The sequence below is a fragment of the Lissotriton helveticus genome, chromosome 5_1 (genome assembly GCF_964261635.1).
Source record: "Lissotriton helveticus chromosome 5_1, aLisHel1.1, whole genome shotgun sequence".
NCBI classification, from domain to species: domain Eukaryota; kingdom Metazoa; phylum Chordata; class Amphibia; order Caudata; family Salamandridae; genus Lissotriton; species Lissotriton helveticus.
Window position 1 is genome coordinate 2,123,673,829 of NC_136065.1, and position 25,806 is coordinate 2,123,699,634.

Below are 25,806 nucleotides of genomic sequence, written 5' to 3' on the forward strand. Positions count from 1 at the left end.
CTCCCAAAATCCTCACACGCTCCAATAAAGGTAGCATGTATGATTTTATGAGTTTCTCAAGAATGTCGTGACTCTCCTTATTAAACCCAGTTAAAACAACCTCTGGCGAAGTTGGATGGTGTAGGGTGACTAAAGGTGCCTCAACCACAGGCAATACCATAAACTTGGTGCTAGGGTTGGCTATAAAGGGAGAAGAGATTTGATGACTAGAACCTTTTCTTTTAACTCCACCCTTTTTCCTTTTTTTCCTAGGTGGAGAACACACAACCTTTTTGGCCTTGGTAGGCTTAGAACCGGTGTCACTAACATTAGGTAACAGAATGTTCTCACATAGACCAACACAGTCTAAAGACCGATTAGTTAGTGTTGAGTGTAGATTAGGTGCCATAGTCTGAACGACTGGAGTATTAAGGTCAATGAGGCTAATGGAAGCGGAGGATGAGCTATTTATATGGGCCTCACTATTAATACTAGAACGAGCTGGGGAGATATTAGGAACCCTAAACATACTGGGAATTTGGACCGTACCAAACATATCCGCTTCAATGGCCGTCTTCCCTTGAACAACCATTTCCTGTGTGATATTTGAGTCAGGTTGAGTAGACAACGGTAGATTCTTAAGATGTTCAATGGAGCAACGACGCTCAGTGCGTCTCTCGGCTAAGAGGAGTTCCTTATCAACCTCCTTGTGAGCCTTCTCAAAATATTTATCGAGTGGCCCAAGGAAGGAAACACCCACACCAGAAGGGAGAGAGGTAGTCATATCAACTAATGGACTGGATATAGCTATCTACTCTCAAAACCCACCTAACTACTCCACAGAGGTACAACAACAATGTAAAACAAATAGACAATACGTGTCAGTGACCTGGCCCAGCCCGGCCTCCTTTGGCCCCTGACGGCCACAGACGGTCCCGCCCTTGTCCCGGGCTTCTCCCGGCGCTCTCCCGCGCGCTCCCGCGCAGCGGATCACTGGGATACTTTAATAGCAATTGGGATAATTTGAGGTGTGCCTTTACTGTGGTCCGGTGCTCAGGGGGTGGGCCTAGCAGGGAGAGCGGCCAGGTGTCTTCAATCGGCCAGCAAGGACTCCTGGAACATCGAGTCCTTGCTCCTGCTCGCAGCCCTGCTTGGCCCCACTACACCCTAATAAATTAGTTTTTAAGTGGCGCCCTGTCCTTGCCACGAAGCGGGACCCGCGAAGCGGGTTCCGCGAGTAGTTAACACAAAAGGCGAGTTCAATGGTGCAAAATCACGGCAAGCGATCCCGCCAGCTCCAAACTGCTCCAAACACGAAGGATTCCACCGCACACTAGCAGAGGTGTGCCTTTACCGTGGTCCGGTGCTCAGGGGGCGGGGCTAGCAGGGAGAGCGGCCAGGTGTCTTCAATCGGCCAGCAAGGACTCCTGGAACATCGAGTCCTTGCTCCTGCTCGCAGCCCTGCTTGGCCCCACTACACCCTGATAAATTAGTTTTTAAGTGGCGCCCTGTCCTTGCCACGAAGCGGGACCCGCGAAGCGGGTTCCGCGAGTAGTTAACACAAAAGGCGAGTTCAATGGTGCAAAATCATGGCAAGCGATCCCGCCAGCTCCAAACTGCTCCAAACACGAAGGATTCCCTAGCTCCTCACGCCTGCAGTACAGAAGACCGTAGCTCCTCGCGCCTGCAGTACAGAAGACCCTAGCTCCTCGCGCCTGCAGTACAGAAGAGCCTAGATCCTTGTGCCTGCAGTACAGAAGACCCTAGCTCCTCGCGCCTGTGGTAGAGAAGACCTTAGCTCCTCGCGCCTGCAGTAGAGAAGACCCTAGCTCCTCGCGCCTGCAGTAGAGAAGACCCTAGCTCCTTGCGCCTGCGGTAGAGAAGACCCTAGCTACTCGCGCCTGCGGTAGAGAAGACCTTAGCTCCTCGCGCCTGCAGTAGAGAAGACCCTAGCTCCTCGCACCTGCAGTAGAGAAGACCCTAGCTCCTCGCACCTGTGGTAGAGAAAACCTTAGCTCCTCGCGCCTGTGGTAGAGAAGACCCTAGCTTCTCGCGCCTGCAGTAGAGAAGACCCTAGCTCCTCGTGACTGTGGTAGAGAAGACCCTAGCTCCTCGCGCCTGCAGTACAGAAGACCCTAGCTCCTCCCGCCTGTGGTAGAGAAGATCCTAGCTCCTCGTGCCTGCAGTAGAGAATACCCTAGCTCCCCGCACCTTCAGTAGAGAAGACCCTAGCTCCTCGCACCTGCAGTAGAGAAGACCCTAGCTTCTCGCGCCTGCAGTAGAGAAGAACCTAGCTCCTCGAGCCTGCAGTAGAGAAGACCCTAGTTCCTCGCGCCTGCAGTAGAGAAGACCCTAGCTCCTCGCGCCTGCGGTAGAGAAGACCCTAGCTCCTCGCGCCTGCAGTACAGAAGAGCCTAGATCCTTGCCCCTGCGGTAGAGAAGACCCTAGCTCTTTGCGCCTGCAGTACAGAAGACCCTAGCTCCTCGCGCCTGCAGTAGAGAAGACCCTAGCTCCTCGCGCCTGCGGTAAAGAAGACCCTAGCTCCTCGCGCCTGCAGTACAGAAGACCCTAGCTCCTCGCGCCTGCAGTAGAGAAGACCCTAGCTCCTCACGCCTGCAGTAGGGAAGACCCTAGCTCCTTGCGCCTGCAGTAGAGAAGACCCTAGCTCCTCGCGCCTGTGGTAGAGAAGACCCTAGCTCCTTGCGCCTGAGAAGACCCTAGCTCCTCGCGCCTGCAGTACAGAAGAGCCTAGATCCTAGCGCCTGCAGTTGAGAAGATCCTAGCTCCTCGCGCCTGCAGTACAGAAGAGCCTAGATCCTTGCGCCTGTGGTAATGAAGATCATAGCTCTTCGCGCCTGCAGTAGAGAAGACCATAGCTCCTCACTGCTGCTGTAGCTCCTCACAGCTGCTGTAGCTCCTTCCGACTGCTGTGGAGAAGACTATAGCTCCTTGCAGCTTCTGTAGCTCCTCGCGGCTGCTGTGGAAAAGACCATAGTTCCTCGTGGATGCAGTAGCTCCTCCTGGCTGCTGTAGAGAAGACCATAGCTCCTCGCAGCTGCTGTCCATCCTCGCGGCTGCTGTAGAGAAGACCATAACTCCTCACTGCTGCTGTCGCTCCTCACAGCTGCTGTAGCTTCTACTGGATGCTGTAGAGAAGACCACAGCTCCTCGCAGCTGCTGTCGATCCTTGTGGCTGCTGTAGAGAAGACCATAGCTCCTCGCAGATGCTGTAGCTCCTCGTGGCTGCTGTAGAGATCATAGCTCCTTGCAGCTGCTTTAGAGAAGACCATAGCTCCTCACTGCTGCTGTAGCTCCTCACAGCTGCTGTAGCTCCTTCCGACTGCTGTGGAGAAGACCATAGCTCCTTGCAGCTTCTGTAGCTCCTCGCGGCTGCTGTAGCTCCTTGAGGCTGCTGTAGAGAAGATCATAGCTCCTTGCAGCTGCTTTAGAGAAGACCATAGCTCCTCACTGCTGCTGTAGCTCCTCACAGCTGCTGTAGCTCCTCCTGGCTGCTGTAGAGAAGACCATAGCTCCTTGCAGCTTCTGTAGCTCCTGTGGCTGCTGTAGCTCCTTGATGCTGCTGTAGAGAAGATCGTAGCTCCTGGCATCTGTTGTAGCTCCTGGCGGCAGCTGTAGCTCCCGTAGCCCCTCGCTGCTGCTATAGAGAAGACTAGAGTTTCTCGCTGCTGCTGTAGCTCCTCGCTGCTGCTATAGAGAAGACTAGAGCTCCTCGCTGCTGCTGTAGCTCCTTGCGGCTGCCGTAGAGAAGACCGTAGCTCTTCGCAGCTGTTGTAGCTTCTCGTGGCTGCTGTAGCTCCTCGTGGCTGCTGTAGCTCCTTGCGGCTGCTGCAGCTCCTTGCAGCTGCCGTAGCTCCTCACAGCTGCGGTACAGAAGACCGTAGCTCCTTGTGGCTGTTGTAGCTCCTCGTGTCTGCTGTAGAGAAGGCCCTACCTCTGGTTGTGTCTGGCCCGCGTTGGTCGGTAGTGCCGTAGGTTGCAGAGACAGGGGTGCTTCGTGGTAGAAAGATGGAATGTGATAAGTGAGTGTTCTGTCCACATGTGAGGTTGTATCACAAGGTTCTCAACTTCAATCTTCTGAGTGAAAGCTAGGCGAAGCACATGCTGCCTGCGTGTGCCAGGGGTCACACGTCTTAGTTGGATCTTCAGGCTTCCTTGTTCTACCCCAGACCCACTCCTCATTTCACTCCTACTCAGAAGCCCACTGTGGGAAGGCTTCTGTGGCAGCATCTGTAGATGTAATCCAAGCTCAAAGATTTAATTAAGCCCGGGTGGAGTTGGTGGAGTGCCACTACTAAGTCCCACGGAGTTGGAAAAAAACTCAGTGGAACTCCGCTACGCTCCGCGCTTGCAAGACGTACAACTTAGGGGTATGCGAGGACGAGGAGGAGAGAGAGACCATGGTGAGGAGGAGGCAGCCCGGAGATGCCACAGCAGGTAATTGCATTTTTTAAAATAATTAAATTAGGGAGGGTGGTGTGAGTCAGAGTTTTGCTGAAACTCCATATTCTCAACGGAGCATGTAGTAGGCAGAACTCCGTAAATTCCACTGGTGGAGCAGAGTTCTCAGCCCGGTGTTAGATTTAATTCAGGCAAAATTGGCAAAGTCTGGTGTAGATGACCGTTTCTACTTCTCAGACTATAATGTCCTGAAGCTGGGATGGGACCATCACTCACCAGGTCAGATTGAAGGGTCTGCCCATGTCTGGTTACAGGTGTTGTTCTGAGTGGTGTTTTAATTTCCTTGCTCCGTATATAGTCTTATTTCAGAGCGTAAGCCTGCAGTTGACTCGCCCTGATTTGATGATTTTATCTGTGGGTGGTCAGTCACTAGTTTGGTAGATGTGGTTTCTGGTAAACTCCACATGTCTGGTTGTCTAATGTTCTGCTGCTTCCTTTTTTAGGTCTCACCTGTGCTATCGATTGCGAGAAATATTTTATGCAATAAGTGACTTGGAGCCCGGGGCCGGCATGGCCAAGATGGTGGCCGCTTCGGACACTCTGTAAACAAGCTCCACACCGAGCCTGGTAAAAATCCTGTGTCCCGACACCTTTCTCCACTAGAAACAAGCGGTGGGCTGTCGGCGGTCCGGTGGAACTACCTGGCCGCGGATCTGAGCTGGAAAACAGGAGTTCTCCCAGACAGAGGCAAGAAATGCATTGACAAAGGAGTGGGTCCATGAGACGGGGGCACCCGAAGCCTGACATTCCCAGTGAAAAGGTCCCCGGTGGTGGAACCTTGCATTTTCGTTGATCCTAGCATAAGGGCAACAACGAATACAAATAAGGCATGGCGTGCAGTGAGACCCAGCCCCCCGCTACACCTACAGAAACAGCCTGTGAAGAGTAGTCAGTGACGAACCGCCATGAGGAAGGACTGCTAGCCTCCCAAGATCCATATAGGAGATAAAGGATTGTAACATAGCGCAGAGAGGCCGGACAGGTTGTGGACACATATGCCAATGAGCGCGCATATCTGAAGCCATGAATGTTGCAAATCTGGAACTGTGTACTCCTATGCACCACTATGCCTACATGACTGGTGGAACGAGGGCCCTGAAGTGTAGTGACCGGAAAGGCTCCCTTCACTGGTGTTCGAATTACACCGTCCCCGCAGGCTCCGTCTGGCAAAGGGTGTGCATGATAAGTTTGCACTCACAGAGAGCCTCTGTGAATATATAATACATGACAAACATGAGCCACCTAGGTACTACAATGGGGAAGCCTAGAACCAAACCTGGAGGCACAGGACCAGGTTCAAGACATAGATGTGGTGTCTGTGAGTTTGCTGACAGAAGAACACCACAAACTAAAAGACTGCGTAAAATGAGTGGAAAATGAGGTTGATGAATTACAGCCGGAATGCACAACACTCTCCAAACAAATGTCGGATTTGAGAGACAGAGTTTACCTGTCACAAAAAGCGCAGAAGACACAGAAGACCGCAACAGGCGCAATAACATTAGAGTTGTTGGTCTTCCGGAAGGAGGTGAAACAGGGAACATGGTGGATTTCCTAGAAAATTGGTTGCGGACTGAGGTGGCCCCAGGGTCCCAGACCCCCTTCTTTGCACTTGAAAGAGCACACCAAGTTCCATCAAGACCGCTGGCCCTGAGCTACATGGACAAGTAGTGGCCAGATTACTACATTATAGAGACCGATACACTATATTACAGAAGGCCTGTACAGATGGTCCCTTCGCTGTGGCCAACCAAAAATTATATATATTTCTGGATTATGGCGACGGTGCAAGCCAAGAGAGCCTCATATGTGGAGGTGAAGCGAGCGCTTCAGGACCTGTGAATACAATAGTCCCTAATGTTCCCCTCAAGACTCAGAATCCTTAGAGGATGGCTCCACGTACTTCTGCGATACCCCAGATTTGGCTTGGACACGGCTGGATGACTATATAGCCAGGCTGACTCCACAGACTTTGCACCCACAAACGCTATCCCAAAGGAGAGAGAAACAAGGACGCTTTCGCAGAAAAATGCAGAACAGTACCAGAAGTGGCCCCTCACCATTGCAGACAGAACTGGAAAGTGTGGCGGCACTAGAGGCGGTAGCTGAGATAGGATCAACCCAACAGAGCTCTAGAGAACGTGACTCCTCGTCCGAACAGAGATCGATGAGATCGAACTTTGTTTCATCAGAAGGGGAGGAAACTGGACTTCCAGTGGTAACACCACAGACTGCAGATGATATAAATTTTTTTTTTTAAAAGCTTAATATCTGCAGCTCAGAAATTGAGGAGAATATGAGGGGGTGGACTTCCTTGGAGTTATCTGTCATGATTGTGATATGGGCTAAAAGTGTGCTTTTGCTTACACTTTACAATATGTGGCGCTGCTAATGAGCTGGGACATCTCAAACCTATTCACTAAAAGCTGGGCTGGTGCGGAGTATCGGAAATGTTAATGTACCCCTCTTGGCACACCCCTTCTGGTAAAGTCCTTGTAGGCTGGCCAGAGGAGATATTCTCACATTGTATGATTGTAACACACAGTTTGGACGGTAGACAGTTGCTGTACTGCCCTGGGTCTTGGGAGTTGTTGTTGGGGGTTGGTTATTCCTTTCTTTATTTTATTTTCCTTTTTCTTATCTCATACCTTAATCCATACGGGGAGAAAGAGTTTAATTCAGGGGTGGGGAAGGGAGATGGGGGAGTCTGCGCAGGAGTGGATGAGATGGAACACAGGAATGGTGCACATACCTAACTCAACACTTAACTCAACCTTTATTTCCTGGAATGTCAAGCGAATCGGATCCCCGTCCAAAAGGTACAACATCCATAGATATCTCAGAGGTAGCGGGTCCAGGTTGCCATGCTCCAGGAAACAGACTTGGCTGGGCCAGAGATAGATAGACTGAGACGGAGATGGAGAGGCCAACTCTACGCCACATCCTACTCGTACGCCAGGGGGACTTTAGTATGGCTAAAAGCTAACTTTGGGTGTAGTGGGCGGTGTGGAGCTACGCGAAGCCCCACAGAGTTGAAAACAAACTCCATGAAACTCAGCGTAACTCAGCTACGCCACCCGCCACCCACCCGAGAAGTAAAAACTTCTAAAAAACAATATAAAAAGTAAAGAAAAATGCCTTACCTTAGCTGCGGTGTCCCCGGGCTAACCTCTTTCTCTTCATCGCGTTCTTAGTGAAAACTGCACATGCGCGGTCGTCTGTGCACTATGCGTATTAGATAACACAGTTGGTATGCATCAAAAGTTCCTAATAGAAGCACACAACACCAGAAAACAATACAATGCCATCATAGAGAAATTACGGTCCCACGACTACAAACAATACATAATGAAAGTACATGAAGAAGAAGGAAAAGCAGGAAGGCTGTTAGCATGGCTCATCGCGCCAGAGCCCAGAGGTGCCCCCAATACTGGGATACTGGCCCAAGAGGGCTAGCCCCTACACTCCCCCACATTGATTAATCAGGAATGTTTTCAACTACTACACACATAAAAGTAAGGAGCAGGGAGTGAAAATCAAAGAATGTCATCCCCTTTCCATGCTAAACTTTGATTTCAAAATCCTTAGTAAAGTACTAGCCCTCAGACTTCTCCCGCTTATAAGGAAACTGCTACATGCAGACCAAAATGGAGTTATCCCCGCACACAACACTTCTCATAACCTCAGGAGGCTTTATCGTGTAATGCACCACCCAATAATACATGTAGACCAAAAAGCGATGCTGATGTGGGTGGACCTTGAAAAACCCTTCGACGCGGTCCAATGGGATTTTCTGTTTGCAGTGATGAAACGAAGGGGCTTAGGTGATGATTGGCTCAAATGGGTCAGGTTATTATACACAGCTCCGACAGCAAGAGTGAGAACAGGTACCAAGCTCTCGCCACAATGTCAGGTTCATAGGGGCACTAGACAGGGGTGTCCTCTTTCCCCACTCCTTTTCGCCTTAGAAATTGAACCTCTTGCAGAACAATTCATGCAAGAGGGACAGGGCTGGGGGCTGGTGATCGAGGGATGAGAGCATATTATTTTGTTATATGCCGACGACATACTCCTTTTCATCAGAGACGGGACGATAGGCTTCCCTAAAGTCATGGCACAGTTACAACACTTTGAATCAGTATCTGGCCTCCGAGTTAATTAATCCAAAACACATATATTTCTCGCATACCGAGGGCTGGAGAAACCTCCGGAATTGCCATTGGATCTGAATTGGTCCCCCAGTTCCTTCAAGTACTTAGGAATACAGATATTCCATGCGTCGGAAAACTTGCGAGACAGTAATCTTGGGGGAGCATTGCGTTCCCTGAAATCCTGTGTGCCCTTTTGGCGGTTATTGAAACTATCCATTATGGCCTGGATAGCGAAATCCAAGATGGTGACGTTACTGAGGCTTCTATACTTTTTACTAACATGGCAGTATACATATAAGCCGCCTGGTTTAAACAACTAGACACTCTGATGCAAGACTTAATCTGGGATAGGAACCAACATAGGGTGTCACTGGCAATACTTAGATGCACCATTGAAGAGGGGGGACTTGGGGTTCCAAACTTTGAATTATACTTTTTGGCATCGCAACTCCAGTAGATTACATTATGGCTAGACGAGGTCAACCAAGAAGAGATAAGACATACGGGACAGGCGGCACAAATAGACGTAACACAATGGGCGAGAGCCAAGGAAAGGGCATTGATTAGGAAAGAAGCTAGAGGGGTAAGACTTCGTCCGATAGCAGATCTGTGGTCAGAAGTGCTGACAATGTGGGAACACCCAGAATAGGGCAACAGCACTGAACCAGATTTAGACACGGACTCAATGGACGAAGAAGATACTGAAAAGACAACAGGCCGCATAGGTGAAACGCAACCCAGCTAAAGGGAGGAAATATCATACATGATTAGGAATGTTAGAAATACAATAAAAGGAGGTTCCTGACCAAAGAGTACAAGATTTGTAGATACCCCCGAGACCCCACCAAACAGGCATTCAACACCCCTCTATGTGCTGCTCCCCCAACTGTCTTTATTTTTATTTTATCATTCCAAAAAGTTCTGAGGTGTAAGTTAACCAAAGAAACATGATTATGTGATGATGCAAGCCTCGTGAGAGGCGAAACGCGTTGGGTTAAAGTTGGAATAAAGCCACTGTAGCAAACTACAAGACGAGAGAGTGCATTTTCATTTTCCCCTTTGGGAATTGATACACAAATATATATATATTCACTGGAAAAACCATTGGTTTCAGCCACATCATAGTTAGGAATTAGCCTTTAAAAAACCTTAGAAATTCACTGAAAAAACCATAGGTTTCACCCATGTTATAGTTAGCGGGACATTTCTCTCATACAAAACCATTGAAATTCCCCTGTTATAGTTAGCTCAGCTAACTATTTCTCGCGCGCTCGCAATGCACTGCTGATGTCACTGACCATGTGATGAGTGATGTAATATGTGACGTCATCTCTAATTTTTCACCTTAGTAATCTTCCACTCAATCAACACAACAACCACAAATACACACACCTACTTGCTACTATTCTTGCCCAAGCTTATCAATTATTCTTCTTTAATTCAAATTCAAAGTGCAGGCCCTTTATTCAGCCTTCTTGGTAACTACTACCCGTGAATAGCAGTGGGTAATTTGCACACTTCTGTCCTTTCTTGCGTCTTTTCTACCACACACAGCGGCAGGTTTTGCGCCACTTTTGCATCATTTTTCCCACGACCTTGTAAATCTGCCCAACTGTGAGTACTTTATGCACTAGCTTTCTTCCTTAGTTGTTGTACTAGTTTCTCTTGCTCCCACTGTGGCATCCAACACCCTATCTATGTAATGACCTGGAAATCCAAAGATCCACTTCACTGACAATGCAGTGGGTAGTTTGCGTCTCTCCAACCTTTCTTTTTTTTCACGTTTTTCATCTTCCACTCAATCTACACATCATCCACTCATACACACATCTAATTGCTGCATTCCTTAGCTGTGATTATCAACTATGCTTCTATTTGATATTCATATTCAAAGTGCAAGGCCTTTATCGAGCCTTTTTGTTGTAAATACTGTTCCAGGAATTCTGCTCATACACAGAACTGTGCATAAAGTCTTAGGACCTCAGTGAATTACGGTATACCAAAACCCACCTTACTATACAAACCCCCTACCAGACTAGCAATCAGGGATTCATTGGTTCTTCGCCCTAGAGCAAAAACACCAATGACTAGTCAACCCAGAACATGCGACTTAGATGACATGAAGTAAAGTGGATAACAAAAACACTCTTTCAATATACTCTTACACCAGTCAAAAACAAGATGTAAATAAAGACACGTGCAACTTTGAAATGTTTATTTCTAACACCATAATCTCATGCACAGCACCTTAGAAAATACAACCAAACATATTATCAGAAACAAGGTTGTCAGCATTGTTACTATTCTATGAAATACAAACGGTAAAAGCATCCTATAATGCTAAAGATAAACAAATTTAAAATATACCTACATTTCACCCTCCCTACCTAGCAGATTAGTTTATAACTACAGAAAGTCTCATAGGATTACATGGGCAGACCCATACATCTGGTACTCAGCAGAGGTGGATCACATTCAGTGCTCCACAAACTGTCAAGATACCAATGTTCTCCAAATGTGTAACTTTGCCTCCACAATGGATTGTGAAACGCGCAAGTATCAGAGGTGGCCACAGCTCCATATGTATTATGGCTCGAACGTGCGAGGATCATTCTGAATAACAGACACAGTATTCAAGATAACCTTGATGTTCCATGCTCTCACTATACACACAAAACTAGCGAGGCAGTTTACAAATCTAGCATACCAAATTATTCTCATATAAAGCAAAATGCTCAGCCTTCTCTAAACAATATCAATAGTACGAGTCGTGTGCAAAGCAGAGCAGGAAAGCAAAAATAGCGTGTAAGCTTCTAATAAACCCATGCTAACTTAACAGGGTGTGAGTGCAACGCTCAGCCCACTGCACCCTTTCTTGATCAAAGCACGTGATATAAACGTGGGCGAATTAGGAACGCAGAGTCCAAGCCTAAAAAGCAGAGTCAAGTTCACATTTCCAAAAAAAAGTTATTCGCTCTTTGATAGAAAGCAGTAACTAAATAATAAAGAATACGTAGAAAAATCAAAGAGTCTTAATCCAACAGCGTGTGAGCACAGTATGTAGCAACATCCTCCAACAGGAAGTCATTGTTCTCATCTGAAAACATTTCAGCTAAGCATGGGCATAAAATCCGTTCCATTCGTGGAATTTGCGGTTTTTCTGTAATTTCGTGGTCCGCGAATCTCGCGAAATTGCAGAAAAATCTGCAAAATCGCGTTCGGGGCGGATTTTCAAAAACTGAAGTACATGAAGCACTTACAGGGTTACAGCAGGTGCCCAAGTTGAAGCTAATTTCTTTGTAACCATTTACAAAATGGTTACAAAGAATTAACTTCAACTTGGGCACCTGCTGTAACCCTGTAAGTGCTTCCTGAGCGGCACCTCCAGAGTTGTTGCCTACTTGCAACTATTCTCTGACCCTGCTCTGACCCTCAAAGCAGGGTCAGAGAATAGTAACAAGTATGGCACAATGCTCCAGGCTGTCACAAAAATTAAACCACAACAGGAAGCACTTACAGATAAGGAAGCAGGTGCCGGACTTGAAGCTCAAATTCAGTAACACATTAACCAGCCCCTGGTTGAGGCTGGGCAGGTGCGCTTTCTACCCATAATCTACAGTGGTGAACCAGAGGGTGCTGTGATGAACCAGAAGGTATAGTTGTGAACCAGAGGGTGCTGTGATGAACCAGAGGGTGGCAGTGGTGAACCAGTGGGTGGCAGTGGTGAACCAGAGGGTGCTGTGATGAACCAGAGGGTGGCAGTGATGAACCAGAGGGTGACAGTGAGGAACCAGAGGGTGGCAGTAGTGAACCAGAGGGTGGCAGTGATGAACCAGAGGGAGCCAGTGGTGAACCAGAGGGTGGCAGTGATTAACCAGATGGTGGCAGGGGTGAACCAGAGGGTGGCAGTGGTGAACCAGAGGGGGGCAGGGGTGAACCAGAGGGTGGCAGTGGTGAACCAGAGGGTGGCAGTGATGAACCAGAGGGTGGCAGTGGTGAACCAGAGGGTGACAGTGGTGAACCAGAGGGTTCTGTGATGAACCAGATGGTGGCAGGGGTGAACCAGAGGGTGTCAGTGGTGAACCAGAGTGTGGCAGTGGTGAACCAGAGGGTGCTGTGATGAACCAGAGGGTGGCAGTGGTGAACCAGAGGGTGCTGTGATGAACCAGAGGATGGCAGTGATCAACCAGAGGGTGGCAGTCGTGAACCAGAGGGTGGCAGTGATGAACCAGAGGGTGGCAGTGATGAACCAAAGGGTGGCACTGGTGAACCAGAGGGTGCTGTGATGAACCAGAGGGTGGCAGTGATGAACCAGAGGGTGGCACTGGTAAACCAGAGGGTGCCGTGATGAACCAGAGGGTGGCAGTGATGAACCAGAGGGTGACAGTGATGATCCAGAGGGTGGCAGTGGCAAACCAGAGGGTGGCAGTGATTAACCAGAGGGTGGCAGTGATGATCCAGAGGGTGGCAGGGCGAACCAGAGGGTGGCAGTAATGAACCAGAGGGTGGCAGTGATAAACCAGAGGATGGCAGTGATGAACCAGAGGATGGCAGTGGTGAACCAGAGGGTGCTGTGATGAACCAGAGGGTGGCAGTGATGAACCAGAGGGTGACAGTGATGAACCAGAGGGTGGCAGTGGTGAACCAGAGGGTGGCAGTGATGAACCATAGGGTGACAGTGATGAACCAGAGGGTGGCAGTGGTGAACCAGAGGGTGGCAGTGATGAATCAGAGGGTGGCAGTGGTGAACCAGAGGGTGGCAGTGATGAACCAGAGGGTGGCAGTGGTGAACCAGAGGGTGCTGTGATGAACCAGAGGGTGGCAGTGATGAACCAGAGGGTGACAGTGATGAACCAGAGGGTGGCAGTGGTGAACCAGAGGGTGCTGTGATGAACCAGAGGGTGGCAGTGATGAACCAGAGGGTGACAGTGATGAACCAGAGGGTGACAGTGGTGAACCAGAGGGTGGCAGTGGCAAACCAGAGGGTGGCAGTGATGAACCAGAGGGTGGCAGTGATGATCCAGAGGGTGGCAGTGACGAACCAGAGGGTGGCAGTAATGAACCAGAGGGTGGCAGTGATGAACCAGAGGGTGGCAGTGATGAACCAGAGGATGGCAGTGGTGAACCAGAGGGTGCTGTGATGAACCAGAGGGTGGCAGTGATGAACCAGAGGATGACAGTGATGAACCAGAGGGTGGCAGTGGTGAACCAGAGGGTGGCAGTGATGAACCAGAGGGTGACAGTGATGAACCAGAGGGTGGCAGTGGTGAACCAGAGGGTGGCAGTGATGAACCAGAGGGTGGCAGTGGTGAACCAGAGGGTGGCAGTGATGAACCAGAGGGTGGCAGCGATGAACCAGAGGGTGGCAGTGGTGAACCAGAGGGTGCAGTGATGAACCAGAGGGTGGCAGTGATGAACCAGAGGGTGATAGTGATGAACCAGAGGGTGACAGTGGTGAACCAGAGGATGGCAGTGATGAACCAGAGGGTGGCGCTGCTAAACTGCCCGGGAGCCCTGTGGGTGTGAGCCCCTGCGCTGCTGAGCTGCCATGGGGTTGTGAGACCACACGCTACTGAACTGCCCCGGGGCCCAGTGGGTGTGAGCCCCCGTGCTGCTGAACTGACCGGAGCCCTCTCAGTGTGAAAATCATTTGTGCTTAATTGCCTGGGAACCCTCTGGGTGTGAGCACACATTGTGCTAAGTGTCTCCCTTCCCCCAGTACATATATACCCGTACCGCACAGCACCATTATGCTCTTGCACCATGAAGTCTGGTGCCTGAATGCTCCTGATCCGTGCAGGTGGTACCACTGTCTGGTGCAGTCAAAATGTAAAGTCATAACTTGCGACACAGCACCAATAAACATGTGTCCCCCTAGCACCGGTATGCGCATGCACCAGGCGTGGAGCACCCGCATGCCACTGCACCCTACTGCCCAGTGCCAGCATATGCCTGTACGGGGCAGGTTAGTATGAGATGGGACATTGTCCAGCCGCAGCAGCTGCATGCGCCTGAACCCACTGAGCAGGATCAGAATGGCTTTGTACCATCACGCGCAGCAGAGCTATCTTGGACATCTGAAGGATTCTGGGGTCCTGTGCCAAACGTATTTTTGCATCCATGAGTTTCCCGAGCGCCATCCCCATGTAGCTCCTGTGACCAGGAGGCTGCTTTCTCCTCATCTGCTGCTCTGCTCGGTCTCTGACCCTTTATAAACAAGATGCATGTGAACTCGCATAGAAGCCTTGCCCGTTTGGCCCCATCCACCACACACTAGCGGTATAAAACGTCTTCCTGCCCGTCCCCACTATAATGGCCAGCTCACTCAATGGACCTCGGTGCCTTTTGGCGCGCTGGCATAGTTACAGGGACACTTGGTCACATATTTGTACAAATGGCACAAAAATCTACGAGTTCACGGGGAAATTTGCAAACTCGCAGACTTTTTTTGCAAATTTGCACGAACACGCGGACCGCGAATTCGCAAATTTCACCCATACTTAATTTCAGCTATCCAATTCAATAGTGGGAATGAACATACATGTTCCTCAACGACAGGAGCCTCTATCACCATCGGAGGAAAACTCAGGTCATCTTCAATGTAACTGCGTGCCAAGAACTCAAGCGCCGCTGCAAAAACATTCCAACGTCCCATTATTCCATGTGTCGCTGCTAAGGCCATAATCCCGCCGCCAGAACAGAGCACGTCATGAACCAGTAAGGGGCTCATCAGCTGGTCATAATCCGCATTGGGAGACACCGTACTGCAGAGACACAAATCCAGGGCCCAGTCGAAATCACAGCTCAGGCAATGGAACACAGGTTGAACGCATGTGAAAAAGGAAAATCGAAACGATAATCCATAAACTGCACTCAATGTAGCTAAAGGCAGCGCTCCGTAATAACTAAACAGCCGGGACATATTATCGTCTGCTGCAGGATGTGCATCCATATTTATGTAAACAAAGTAATAAAAGCACACCGGCAACTAATGCGAGTATTAAGCGCAATCCACCATAGATGCTGGAAAAAATCTAATGAAAAAATCCCCGAAAGACACCAAATATACTTTCTACAGAAGTCACAAGGCCACTTCTTCTAACTTTAAAAAAGGAAGGTAACCCCGTAGTCAAGGACACATTAAAGATACTCTAAATTAACTTCCCAAGATTCAAGAGCACGTCTGTATTGAATAAATCATGCACTTCTGTGCGGGTGTTTGCTACATGAAGGACAAAGGTTTCTGTACCAGATATAAGAGCGACCTCTTTTTGAGACAATAGCGCTCTTATACGACTCATTTGGTTAACTCTGCTTTCAAGGTCGAAATCGACAGCCAGATGGAAACATCCAGCTTCCCATGCAGAGGAGTTAACACATTTTTTTTTTAATCAAACCACACCGCACGCTCAGTTACCGTAATCATGTAAGCGATGCCTGCTAACATTGCACAACAATCGCCATTATTTCAAGGTAAATAACTCCCATTTCCAGTAAACTGAACGTTGTTATGATAGCAGGTGCCGGACTACCTTTCAAAACTCAGTCCAAATTAGGCGCATCTTGTATACAAGAGCCATGCAATTGTATGTGTCTACAAATTGAAGAGTGATCTGGTACTATTGTGCAATCCTCGCCATTCACATGGACTTCTTTTCCCTCCCTCAGACACCTATATGTAAATGGTAATAACCAAGCTTCATGCAAATAAGTGCTACCTAAACATCCATACCTGCCTATAGCATATGCAAACCTCAAACTTAACCAGGTTAAAAAATAACGTTATGATACTGTGGATAAGCCACACACCTGAATTGGATCTCCAATGAGTCACCACTTCTAACCATTCTCATAGCGCGCCCAGTGCTCTGATTTGACAGTGAGAGAGTGATCGCACCATAGTTTGTACTGCTAATCATTCTCAGCATACGCTACGAATACCCTTTGACGTTACACGTCGCGTCAAAGCTTCCATGTGACGTCATGTATGATGCCCCATACAAAAAAGACGCACATTTTTGTAATTGTTTAAAAACATATATTCATGTATTTAATGAACATACTAACAGAAGACTTAATCTAGGATAATTATGGAATCATTTTTTTTTTAAAGTTTTAAAAATCCTATATTACTTCTATATTGTATGAGTGGAGCTGCGTGGCCCTCCGCCTGGTGCCCTAGACTCCACCATGCCCAGACCAGTTCATAAGCACGCGTGATCGTCACCACAAAACCATTAGCACGCATATCGCTTTTCCACACATGCTTTTACAACTAGTATGCATTTACCACACATGATAAATGCATAATCTTAATAATGTTTTTTTGTTGACCAACACGTGTTGTAATGCCTGTGCCTTACGTCCTTCAAATTAGTTTCTAGGTATACGTGTGAACAAGTCTGATAAGATCGGAGGCCAAGGACAAACTCCGTGGTATCTGTGGCACGAAATCTCATCGATCACAGAGAAAATCTGCACAGGGTGAAATGAAAGTAACAGGTATAATAAAAATAACGGAGGAAAACTACTAAAATGGCGGTTGGACGGAGTATGTAATCAACGTTTGGCGCCTCAACACAACATTTCAAATAAATATACATACAATATGTTTATTATTATATTACAAAAGTATAGCACCGGATGACACACATGACCCGGGAAAAGAAAGCAGCAAATTTAATACCTAAAATTAGGAGAGGTTTGCTTGGCGAACTTGAAGAAAAAGAAAAAAAAGTACACTTGCAAACAAGGCTGCGCATGCGTAGAAAGTACAACTGATGCAGGAAAAAAAAACGGAAAGTTTTACATAATGTCATAGAAATATAGCTCTAAAAATTGCCCCTGTAATTTAACCCCCCGGGACCTAAACAAAACGGACTTCTAGTTTTTTTCACCTTTTCCACCGCGTACAAGTACTGCACAAGTATCCCGCCATTTTTAATTTTTTTTTAAATAAAAATTGAGCCTAAAGATCCATGTACCACCCCCCTGACCAAGACTATAGGGTCAGAATGTTTTTACCCTGCCCCCTTTCCTTATTTCTCAACTTTGTTTTACTGTTTTCTTGTGACTCGGCTCTCGCGACAAACAAGATGGCTGCCAACATTTCCTGTTTTGGAGTATTGACAACCAATCAGCAAGCAGCTCTTGCTCGTAATTGTACATATTTTCATACGCGGACGCCACGATTTCCCTTTAAAAAAATAAAAATAAAAAATAAAGCCTAAACATCCATGTACGACCCCCTGAGCAAGCCTAGAGGGTCAGAATGTTTCTAGCCTACCCCCTTCCCTTATTTCTCAACTTTGATTTACTGTTTTCTTGTGACTCAGTTCTAGCAAGGAACAAGATGGCCACCAACACTTCCTGGTTTCGAGTGTTGACAGACAGTTCACAGCCAATCAGCATGCAGCTCGCGCTCGTAATGGAACAGATTTCCGTATGCATGCTGAACTCCGTCTCAAGATATTGCTATGATTTTACTTGCAATTTTCTCAGAAACTACTGAACGGATTTACACCATTTAACAAAAAGCACAATCTGCGAACAGAACTCTACCTCTCTGCCAAATTTCGTGTAATTCCGTTCAGCCGTTCGGGCTGTAGCCCTGGCTAAAGGTCCCTATGGAAAATTGCATGGGGAAAACACGTTTTGGGACCCCCCTTTTTTCTCAGCCCCCACTTGACGGATCACCCCCAAACTTTCAGGGAACTAGCGGAACCGAGCAGGCCATTTTCTTGGAGAAATTCACAAAGATTCGTCCACCGACGCCAAAGTTATTCCAAATAGAATGTTGTGAATTTCCTATTGAAACTAGGTCCTAACTATAACTACCTACTGGCGACCGCCAGTAGGTAATATATATATATATATATATATATTTATATATATATATATATATATATATATACCTTAAACAACGAATGTATCCCTGGCTCCTCTGTAAAATTCTACGCTGTGTTTTAATATGTCATGAAGACATATTCTGATAGCAATAACTGTTATGCATAAGATAAAAACTGCCCAAGAGAACAAAAGCGAACTAGTAGCATTGAAAACAAGTAACATAAAAGAACCCGCGGAAAACTGAAAGTCCCATAATCTACATTGCAATGATACAAGATATACTGATTGAATGTTATTGTACAAGGTATTACTGCTTGTAAATAAAACTTAAATGCCAATAAAAAGAAGTTTTAAAAAAGTGACTTGGAGCCCGCCCATTCATTGGCTTCATTGTCATTCTTATTTGCTGTCTCATAGTTGGCCAGCAGGTGGCGACATCATTTCCTCTTCTTTCATGTGGAGCATGGACAGAGTACTGATTGCTGCATTTTGATTTGTGTCCTTCCCCGCTCATGCTGTGATTCAGACACTTATTTTCTTACCTTCTTCCTCTGTAGTGCTTGCCTGTGTTGCTTTTCCCTCATACCACTCCCACCCCATTGTCTGTGTTTCTTTAAGCCCTCGACCACCCTATATTGCTTCAAAAACCCTTGAACCCCCTATTGACCATGTTGCTGAAAACCCTCTCACTCCCCCTTGTCTTTGTTGCATACAACCACACCCACTCCCTGTTGTCTGTGTCGCTTCAAATCCACATCTACCCCTTCCCTCACTGTCCATGTTGTTTCCAGGGGCATAACGCAGGCCTTTGCAGCTCATGGTGGTGCTGATGCCGAAGGCCCCAAACCCTTCCGGGGGCCCCCTATTCAACTGAAGGTAATGAATATCAGTAAGATATATGAGACTCAGGGCTATCCTTTTGTCTTAGGCCACTGGACTTACTTTGAGTTTTTCCCACTCCGGTTGTCTATGTTGCTTCAATCCCCACAGACGCCGCTGTCCATGTTGCATCAAACCCCCTCCACCCCACCATTGTCCATGTTGCTTCAATCCCCACCCACCTCCCCTGCTGTGTATATTGTTTCAAACCCCCTCTGAGCCCCTGTTGTCAGGATTTCTTCGAATCCCACTCCGAACCCGCCAATTGTCTGTGTCACCTCCAACCTCCCGGCCGCCATCTGCCATAAGAAAAAAATGCACTGTATTGTGGCCAGCGCTGGATATGTCATACCCCATTGCTGGTTCCCTCCCTTCCACTGTCCATGTTACCCATTCTCACCCGCCATCTTGTTTTAGGCTATTATGAGGGAATATGTTGCTGAGAGTCTTGGTGTTGAGTAGTTTGGTGTCATTATTCTTGTTAGTGTTGTCATGAGGTTTATTACTCCTAAACTGAGAAAAATCCTAACTTTAAGACTTTTGGTATTCACAGAAGGCATTTAGTAGTCCTAAAGTTAGGAGTCCTAACTTCTGTGAATACCAAAATGGTAGTCAATTTAGGATTTTGTCTTAAGTTAGTTCTGTGAATCGGGCCAACAGGCTCTACACCAAGGTGTGCACATGTTTGTTGCCTCCTCCTCCTCCCTCCCTTGGATGTTTCTTTTCTTCTTCTAATTAACACGAGGTTCTTGGACACCACTTAATCTTGTAGGCTCCTGTGACTTGTCTGGGTCATGTTCTACCTTCTCGTGTATATGTTTGTTGTGTATTTCTTTTGGGTGGAGCCCATATTGTGGAGTCTGTGGCTTGAAGGTCTACCTTCCCCTTGACTGCCGGGGAGTAACTGACTCTTCATCGTCTCTGCGTCTGCTGGTGGGACAGGAGCTCCATGTGGCTTTATATGTCCTTCGCGAGCTGTGCTTATCGGCACTTCCACATTCATATATTCAATTCGATTCAAAAATCCTGTATAGGTCATAAAAGAAAAGCACAGAAATAAATATAGACAAATAAAAAATACGAATAGATAAGAACGACAGCAAAATGCAAGTGTGAGTCTTCAATATACTCTAAGAGAGAGACATTTTGATCCTTTTATCCTTCATGTATTTGTGTCGCTTGACTCGCTTTGCTTTGTGGTTGGCGGTGATTTTGGCGAACTCCAAAATGGAATGGACAAAACTCTGTGACCTCCGTCAGCGGAGTTTACTGCCCACCCCTAGAGGAAACCAAGCAGGACTGATTGCCAGGAGAGGGAAACAATATGTATGGTCGTTGGTATGGGCATCCCCCTATCCAGCATTTAGAGTTGCAGTATTTTGAAAAAAGTCAAACCGACTACTCACTTTGTAGAGTTTTAGTTGCAGAACAGAAACCTCTAGTAAACAAAGGATTGAGGGGCATATTACCAAGGGTGGCGATAGGCAATTATCGCCGGTTTAGCGGCCGTTTTCGGCCGCTAAGCGGCGATAAGTCTATCGCCCGATTAGCAAGCTGTTGCTAACTGATGTTAGCGACAGCTTTTAGGCGATAGCCAGCAGTTTGGGGCCCGCTTTGCATGTCAGTGATATTTATCGCTAAGGGCATGCAAAGTGGGCGTACCCAACCTGTTAGCGACTGAAAGCAGTCGCTAACGTCGCTATCGCCTATTAGCAAGGCAGGCGTAGCGATGGAAATATTCCCACTATCGCCAAAAACTAATGCCTGCTCAGACCAGTTCTTAGCCATGTTATCCAATGGGAAGTGGATAACATGGCTAAGAGCATTTCATAGCTAATGCGTGAATATCGCTGTATTCTCAGCGATATTCATGCATTTCGCCGCTATCGCTGGATATTTTAACACAATGGAGAAAAACGTTGCTAATAGTATGTTTTCTCCGCTAACATATCCAGCGATAGGCAGCGATAAAAAATCGCCGCTAAGCCTATTTAGCGATAATTATCGCTACTTGTTGGTAATATGCCCCTCTGTCCGCATGGAGAACCAGAGGAGGGGTAGCTCACACATCTGCTAGAATTGCTCAATGTGATGGTGTTGAGGATGAACCTTTGCGTTTGCACCAGCAACCTTTGACACAAAGACTACTCACCTCAGACTGCGGGACAAAGGCTGGTCACAGCCCCAACAGAGCCCTGACCTCTGTGTGATCGGGAGGTCTGAGCACATGGGGAGGACTGCCAGGCTACAAAATCACTTAGTAGAGAGCCTGTCAGCAAAAGGATACTCTTGGAACTGTGTGGCAGGTTTGTGGCCAACGACACCAAAACCCAGATGTTTCTTAAAGAGGATAAGGGAGATAAGATCCCCTGATAGCCCCAAGGACACAGCACGGACCCAAAGAGGACACCTCTTGTGAAGATGACCAGTTGACCAGATGCAGCTGGTTTGACGTTGATCTTTTGGAAGATTATTGTTGGAACTTACAAGTCAGTCAGTGACAACATTAGCTCCCACTCCCTGTGAGCTGGGATCTAGAAGGACCTCTGCGAAGTTTGGAAGTTGTGAACTCTGCCACCCTGCACGAGGCGGGTCACCCTCACCCAGCCACCCCGGCTGGCGCTGGAGGCGTGCTGTGCTCATGGGGCGAGGGGAAGTCCCTACTATCACATGTGAGCACCGCGCAGGAACTGTCATCGACACCCTTGCAGTATGGCGTAGTAAGTGTGGAACACAACTATTGCTTCCAAAATCTACATCTTTTACAGTGAAAGATCCAATGTTTGTCATGTTGGCCTTTTTTAATCATAAATTACTTTTGAGTTATGCAAAATTGTCTGGGACATTACTGAGCGGTTTCTTGATCCAAACATTGCCCCGGTGCTGCGGAACCTCAGCTCGCGTTCTCTGAAGTCGCCTTTTACCTCAGGCGTAGATTACTAAGGGGTGGATGAGGCTCTCTTAGTGAAACGTGCTTGCCTGAGTAGGAGCTAGCTTTGAAGGGTTGAGACCCTGCACCAGAGCAGCCCAGCCTTCTATATGAAGCCCTTGTCAATTCCTTGTTGTGACCCCAAGGACGAGGGCATCTGGACCAACCACATGGGCAGCACAAGGGGGCAGCACACTTCCCCCCGGCCTGCAGCACAGGGAGGCCTTCCCTGGCACAAGCCTCCACACGTCTAAACCCTTCCTGCCAGGATTCCCTTTGTGAAGACTTCAGGGAGGCAGATCTGGCTGTGGAGGGTGATGGGGGTTGCTAGGCAACCTGGTAAACAAAGGGGCAGATGCAGAGTATCCATGGTTTCCGCAACAAAGTATCCGAGACTGGTTACAATTGTGCCTTTGGCCTGCCTAGAGATCTGTTTGGGCTCCCTAGGCAGAGAGAACTGATGTTAATGACAAAGCCTGTAGGCTGGTGCTAAACGATCAATAATTGTTGTCAGAAGCAGCAGACTTTTCTGGTGTCTTGTGAATGTTCTGACAAAGTCCAGCGGCCTCACTATGTTCATTGCTGAAAGCTGTATATGTGCAGCAATGGACCCGTGTAGAGGTATTGGTAGTGATAGAGCAAGCATCGCATCGCGACTTGCTCGAGTCAAGAACCTCGCCCGTGTGTAATCAATTAATAAATTATACGTCTTACTAATCTTTTATTTTTTATATTCGAACGAGGTAGAGGAAGCTTACGTATGTGTTTTCTAATACAACTAATCCATGTCTCTAAAACATGGCCGCCGCTTGAAAAGTTCTTCTGCGCATGCGTCAGTCACACTCACGTGACCTGGCGTAGTTATAAGTTTTGGTGGGAAAGGGTGCGCATGCGTAATACACAGCTTTCGTGAATAACGTGGTAATGCTCTTGTGAGCGTGTATATGTTGCTAACATTTCAATTGCATAGTATATTTTTATAATGATAAGTTTAAAGTACAAACCCAATGATGTGTTTTTCATAACGTCATTTCTATGTTTTAATTTGTTCTCGCTTACTTTTCATGTGTCCTCGACTCGGAGGGGTGCTGGGCTGGGGAGTCCATCTTGGAGGGTATTTCTGCGCAGACTCGCCAGAAGTTGCTATGGCATTGAACTGAGGCCAAAGAAGGTTGATGCCAGAGTCACCCTGGGAAAGAACACCTTCGCCCAGCAGAAGCATCATGATTATGCTCAATTGTAACTAAAATGTATTCTCTTCATTGTATTCCACTGGTCTTTCTCATGGGAACCCCAATCTCGCTAGGCAGTACCCAGAGATGTAAATTAGGCCTCCAAATAGTCTATTCTGATTGGTGTGTTACCCAAAGCCTACCTTAGGACCAATCCAAATTGAGGGATTCTGACACTTTGCAACATTGGGGGGTGGTACACCGTCCCAAAACAGTATAACTACCCTGGGTTCACCTAGGGAAATTGTCCGACTTGCCTGGTTTAGCTGACCTGTCACTGACCCAACGCACTCAATAGGTGACTGAAGATACAGAGGGCTGCGGAGCACTCTGTCCGAAATTGACCATAGACTAAGGTTTTACTGAACCTTAAAGTGCTGGCGGAGCACTTTGCTGGGAGTTCGCTGACCCAATCGGGGTCTTGATCGATAGCTGCAGAGAGGGTGGAGCACAGGCGTTGCTTCCGAACTGCGGGTGCTGGTCCTGTCCTGAGGGTCCTGTCCGAGAGGTCCTGTCCTGATTCCTAATCTGAGGGTTTCCTGTCCTGTCCTGGGTGTCCATTCTGCACCTGCTGTCCATTGAGGGGTATCCTTCCTTGAGGGTTTCCTGTCCTTACTGACCCGTGGCCAGGGTTTGGTTTCCACACCAGTCTAGGTAAATATCACTCTGAAAGCTCTGAAACCTTGCACCTTCCTATATTTCTGTCTTTTGCTTTAATAAAGACATACCTTTGCATATGTTTATTTTCCATGCCTTTCCGCAACCATTGAATCATAAAGTCATTTGCATTTGTTTCATAACGTGTTCTCATGTTACCTCACCTGTTAGAAATTATATTTTGCATTGCAGTTTGTCATTTCCTGATATGGTCTAGAACCTCCTTACTTAAATTGTCTAAAGAACTTTTGCCTTAAAGCATAGCGTGTCTCTCTCCATAGACTCTCCTATAGATATAAATGTCCCGAACTCCTGTCTCATTTTTCTCTGAGATAACTCTAAATTACTAGTCCTAATCGAAGCCTATCCCATCTGTAGTGATTCATCTTAAACGTTCTAATTCCTGATCCTCCAATTGTAAGTGTGTCCTGGTTCCATTAGTTTATAAATGGTTGCACTGACTTATTTGCTATTCAGCTATGTACTTTCTGTTATTCTGATTATCGATTGCCTAATTACTGTGAATTTGATACCCTCTGAATTTTACTAAATTAGATAAAGACTTTAAAACTTCCAGTTGTCCGTGGTCATTTACAAAGAGAATTTGAATGTTATTTGTTGGGTTTGTATTTTGCTGCCTTTCCTTTTACAGCTAGCTCCCTGATCCATTGTGGTCATAGGTACCCATGTCGGTGGATGGTAAGTCGGGTACGCTGAAGAATAACGAAAGGAACTCCCAAATTATTGATAGCAGACCGTGAGGTCATCCGATCAATGTATATGGTGATTTGAAATATATGGGCCCGAAGCCGGAAGTGGCGAAATTATTGGTCGGGTGACCCGCGCGCTCTATCAGTAATTTTCTGGTAGCAGAGCTATGGTTAGGGAATAGTTAAAGGTTAGGTAGGACTAGTTAAGCTAGCCAAGCCGGTAGCTGCTAAACAGTATTGCTGCTATAAGAGCGGCCATTGCGAGGGACCTGATCACTCTCTTGAGAATGCGCTGCTTTTGAAATTTATGAATTGTTTTAAAATTGTTATTCTTGTTCTTATATTGTTATATGTATTAATCCATGCGTATGTAAAACGGTTTGTTAAGTGTTTTCAGAACTCCCCGGGGAATTGAATAGGCAAGTGGTGAATAGAATCCATTGCCTTGAGGTCGCAGGCTCAAGGAAAGTTAGGTGCAGGTTAGGTAGAAAACCAGAAGCACTAACTAGGGTTTTTTTTTCTGAATACGTGTGTGAATAAATGTTAGTAACGAGGTTCATTGGCAAAATTCCAATAGTGGCGTAACCTAGCAAGGGTCACATCGGAAGAGTAGCAGGTTCATCGGAGCTTGAGTGAAAGCAAAGGGGTCCGCTGGGAAACCTTAGACTCAGATATATCCCGGAAAGAGTGGATGAGTCTAGGGAAGTAACAGGTTCACTGATGCTAGAGTGAAGGGTAGGCGGAAGAGATCTACCCGTAGTGTGTGAAAAGTAAATGGAAGTAGTTTACTTGCAGTAAAACAACTCTTTCCTGTCTAGACACTTGAGCACTGTGGCGAATGTGTATTCGTTGTAAAATAACCAAGCACTAGCACTTTAGAAAGAAAGAAAGTTTCCGTTACCTTGTGAAGGGAGGGAGTCAGTCGCGAAGCGTCTCTGAC